Source organism: Artemia franciscana, chromosome 6 (assembly GCF_032884065.1).
Source record: "Artemia franciscana chromosome 6, ASM3288406v1, whole genome shotgun sequence".
Lineage (NCBI taxonomy): Eukaryota > Metazoa > Arthropoda > Branchiopoda > Anostraca > Artemiidae > Artemia > Artemia franciscana.
This window is the reverse complement of record NC_088868.1, coordinates 12211104-12216022: the sequence shown is the minus strand read 5'-3', so window position 1 is coordinate 12216022 and position 4919 is coordinate 12211104. Positions and strand designations below refer to the sequence as shown.

General features: G+C 37.2%; 1 protein-coding gene across 2 annotated transcripts in view; it reads right to left on the bottom strand.

Annotated features, from left to right (window-relative positions):
- Positions 1-1092, bottom strand: part of LOC136027841 (doublesex- and mab-3-related transcription factor A2-like) — a 17720-nt gene extending 16628 nt beyond the window's left edge. The window contains exon 1 of one of the 2 annotated variants that reach the window (XM_065705258.1): positions 1013-1092. The gene's annotated coding sequence lies outside the window, so the exon portion shown is untranslated. Of the gene's footprint in view, positions 1-869; positions 986-1012 lie in introns of those variants that run through there. The other variant, XM_065705260.1, reaches the window with a different exon arrangement.
- Between the last annotated feature and the right edge of the window lie 3827 nt (positions 1093-4919).

The following is a 4919-nucleotide window of genomic DNA, read 5'->3' as shown; positions in this document are numbered from 1 at the left end:
TTAAGTATTATATTTTCATCATATTTAGTATATCTCATTACGATTAACCTAAATTCACTTCTTGAGTGTGGTCGAATAACACGTAAATACCAAAGAAAAATATCAACAACAAAACCAGCAATCTTATGTATATAACATTGGACTATATATAGCTCCAATATGGGGGGGGGGCTTGGATGCACTTGTAAAGGCTGCAACCATACACAATTATTTATTTTATTTATGTTTTATTTTTCTATTTGAAGTCTACCCTATATCAACTCTTAACCCACCAAGATAGGATTTGAAAGGATTAAATAGAAAAAACAATTTTTTTTTAAGGGAAAGTAAGGAGCGACATTAAAACTTAAAACGAACAGAAATTACTTCGTATATGAAAGGGGCTTCTTCCTCATCAACGCCCCGCTCTTTACGCTAAAGTTTCACTCTTTCCTTTAACTCTACTTTTTAAAACAGTTAAAAACTATAGCGTAGGGAGCGGGGCGTTGATGAGGAAGCAGTCCCTTTCATATACGAAGTAATTTCTATTCGTTTTAAGTTTTAATGTCGCTCCTTACTATCCTTTAAAAAAACTTCTTCTTTCTATCGTTATTCTTTCTTCGTTTTTTCTATTTAATTTCTGAACGTTTTTGAATCAATGCATGTTTTGGTTTTGGCTCTCTGCAGATGAATAATTAAAAAAGAAATTTGCAAAAATTTTTTTTTGGTTAAATGGCTTTCTTATAGATATGACCGAATGATTTTGAGAAAAAAAGGAGCGGGGAGGAAGCCTAGTTGCCCTCCGATTTTTGGCTACTTAAAAAGGCAACTAGAACTTTCAATTTTTTTTTTTTTTAAAGTTTTATTAGTAAAAGATACACGTAACTTACAAATTAGCTTACGTAACGAACTTCTGTATTCTCATGTTTTTATTACGTATATGAGGGGGTTCACCCGTTACTGTTGATAAAAGTATGTATTTACATTCCTGTCTCTCTCCCACCACCCTAAGTATACACCAAGAAAAACATACCAGCGACTAAAGCTTTAATCCAGTTCTAACTCTTTATACTTGAGAACTAGATAACTAACTCAACAGTTTTGTAGTTTCTTAATGTTGTATCACTTTGACAACTACTGACAAGCGTATAAGCTGCAGCCAATAGCAACTGCGAAAATTTTATAGAAAAGCCCCTTTTTTAATTTTAACCAATCAGAGGACAGATTGTTCATCAGTGAAATATCTCTTACTCTACTCGGTACACAAGAAACTATTTCAGTTTTAGGATTTTTACAAACGCTGGAAAATTTAGAAAAGGGAAGGAGAAAGAAGCTCTTGAACTTGTATTCCAGTTTATCAATGTGCTTAAGCTTTCCATCTGATATTTGAGACAAGAGGAATGCAAGACTGACTTTCGCAAAAAGATAGGAATTGTTTGAACTTGGACATTGAATCCATGCCGCTACTGGAGAGTGTTGCCTAGCAGAAAGGAAAGTGCTGAAACTTAGATTGTAACTTAAACCTTGGATATGGACAGGGGAGGGGGCAAACATTGGTGTGAATCCACAAAAATGTAGGGAAGTGTGCGGTAAATGTATTTACAAAATCTAGATTTACAAAATCTAGAGGGGAAAATCTAGCAAGGGACATGCCCCTCCCCACCCCAATTAATATCAATGGCGGCAAGGGGCTATGTCCCCTGGGAAGCAAGAATAAGCTGTAAAATATATAAAATAGGAAAGTTACGTTTTGATCGTGGTAAAATCAAAGTTGCTGGTAGCATTTGTCTTCCCACTAAATTTCATGGTGATGCTCAGGATTCTCATGGCAGCAAGGGGATCTATGAATTTTCCTGTTCTATTTATTCTGTAGATCAACAACTTCATAAGATAAAAATAATTTTCGAACACCTTTCAAGGTCATAAATTAGGCCCATTTACTAATACCAGTGAAAATAATGTTGATTAGCGAAAGGAAGTGTGACCAATTTTCAAGTGTCCTGCGTTTTCAGTCAGTATGAGCGATAATATTCACTAGCCAGATCTTGTATGATTTGTGACGAAGCGGGAACAACTGGGTCGAGGCTCAGACCTCAAAGGTCCATTGCATCCACAGCCCAGGCTCAAAGCCGGTACCCCGCCCCCCACTGGATACGTTCTTCTTATAAGCACCAGGACTTGAATCCACCGAGGCTCGGGGCCAAATGTCCATTGCCTCTAAAACCCAGACAGCTGAGCTTGCGGAGTAACAACACTGACCTCCAACCTAGGCTGGGACTTGTCAGGTCAGGTGTGCCACCCATGCGGCTATTATGGTTCATAAACATAAGGTCAAAATTTCACCCTCTGCGTGTAATGGCAGCTGAGCTAGCAGGGTTGAGTCACTGACTCCCAACTCCAGCCAAAGGATTTGCAACTCCAGAACTCGAACACTCGTCCCAAACGACATAGCCACCAATTTCAAAGTATGCCTCAAAAATATTTGGTTAGGGTTTTGGGAAATAGAAATCGATAGTGATCTCAATATACTCGTTTAGCCTTTATCTTCATTTTTCCTATTTGAACATTAGGATTAAGAAAAGATGATATGTTGTTAAGACAGGGGCAGATCTAGAGTAAAATCTTGGGGAAGGGGTAATGTGAAAAGGGCGTCATTAAGCAAAATCTTGGGAGGAGTGGGCAATGTGACAAGGGCGCAATAATTGACCAAATTTACAATTTTTTAAAATAATGAAAAACAGAAAAAACAAGGAATGAGGGCAGCAGAAAAGCTTAGTGGTAGGGGCAAATCCTTAACATTTTTATTGGGGACAAGAGGGATCCATACCCGGATAGTCAAAGGGCATAGGATATATAATAATTTTTTCTTCACTTTACCGGGGAGAATCTGTACCATTTTTCCTCCCTCGCCCCCCCCCCAAAAAAAAAAACCCTGCCTAGGGTCCCTCCGGCCCCTTGGATCCACCAGTGGTTAAATACATCTAATTACTTAGTTTTTCTCCTAAGCAACTAGCAAATTTATTATTTTCATGTAAGGCGGGTTTGATTCCTCTTTATTCTAGTTGCTTTTGCGTTTATCTCGGTTTTGTCTATTTCTCAAGATTTCCTTTTGGCTTTCGTCTGAATCTCAAAGTGTTTGCCATTTTCACATCCACAACTTCTTCTTTTCCAAAATATTTGCACTTGGACTCTGAACTTTTTTCCCTGTTTGACCTTCCCAAAAATTAGAATTTATGAATTGATATCTTTCAATTCAGGCGACTGCAGTAGCTTGACCGAGGGTGACACACTGTCTAAGCCATTTCAGGGGAAATTTGCATTTCAAGACTAGCTTGTAGGAAAAAAACAATAAACTTTCAGCAACCAAGGATTTGGATGTCAACGTGTGAATTTGCTTGATAATCAAATGACAATTTACTTGGGGGCGAAAGAGACATTCTATTCGACCAAACATTTTCCAAGTTAAGCCAGAAACTTGTATACAGAACTTCGGTACAGCCTCCCTGTCCTGGAAAATGGACTTTTGTTCCAACAGAGCCGTATTTTATGAAAGCCTACACATTCAGGGGCATCAATTCATTGAAATTATGGGGTGAGTGGGGAATATGTTTTTCAATATTTAGAGGGTAAATTATTTTGTTATCCATTTTTTTCTTTGATGAAGATACCAAGATAGTCATTTTTAAATGAAAACATCAAAAGGGGTATTATTCGAAACATAGAAAGGCGAAAAAGCTAAGGGGAGGGTTAATGCACCCTTCTCATGGGGCTCACATCAGCAGCATGGAACAATAACGTTTTTTTCTGAAGGCTCTCCGAAGTAAAAAAGTTAACACTCAGACTAACAACAGAAGGTTTTGTGTTCAAACACAATAAAATGTAGAAAAATTCTCGTATAATTAACTTACTCGTGTTAATCAGTGTTATTAGACGCATAATTATAAAGTAGAACAATATACTAGCGAAAATGGACTGGAAGCGCAATTTTTCGAGCGAAAATGCAACGAAAGTGGCATTGTGTGCAACAAATTCTGAGGTAGCTATTTTATTCAGCATAGTCGAAAAAACTTATAACTATGTCTTTGGGGACGACTTAATCCCCCGCAGTCCCCGCGGGAGTAGCTACAAGTTACAAACTTTGACCAGTGCTTACATATAGTACGGGTTATTGGGAAGTGTACAGACGTTTTCAAGGGGATTTTTTGGTTGGGGGAGGGGTTGAGAAGAGGGGGATAAACGGGGGGAACTTCTCATCGAGGAATTTGTCATGGGGGAAGAAAATTTCCATGAAGGGAGCGCAGGATTTTCTAGCATTATTAAAAAAAAAGCAATGAAAAATTAAATATAAAAAAGTTTTTTTCTAATAGATACCTTCACTTCGAATCTAACCATCCTCCACAGGTTAAAGAGGCGTGGTAATATGTCTTGTGAATTGAGTACTTAATATCTGTTCAGAGCCGTATATAAAAAAAAAGTATTAAATTTTATTACAGACATACTTTTGGGCAACGGGTACCCAATTTCTCTCATAAATACTCTTATTGCTCAAAGATTTTAAAGATACATTCTTCCAAAGCCTTAAATCCCACACCAGTAAACGATTCGAATAAACCCACAAGCCCGATTTACCTACCTTTTATTCCGGAAATTACTTCGAAACTGAAAAAAATTGTCTAAACAATAATTTACGTATTGTCTTCACAAGTAATTTAAGTATAATGAATCTTCTCAATTCTGGTGAGGATAAAACCCTAGTTACTCGTCTAAGAGGGGTGTATCACACGAATACCACGTAGTTGTGGAAATTATTACATTAATCGAACCCACCAAAATTTAGGAACAAGATTACAGCAACACAAATAAATTATTGAAAAAGCATTAAAATCTGAAATAGCTCCATATCTTTCGATTTAGCTTTCAGCAATCATAAATTTGGAAAT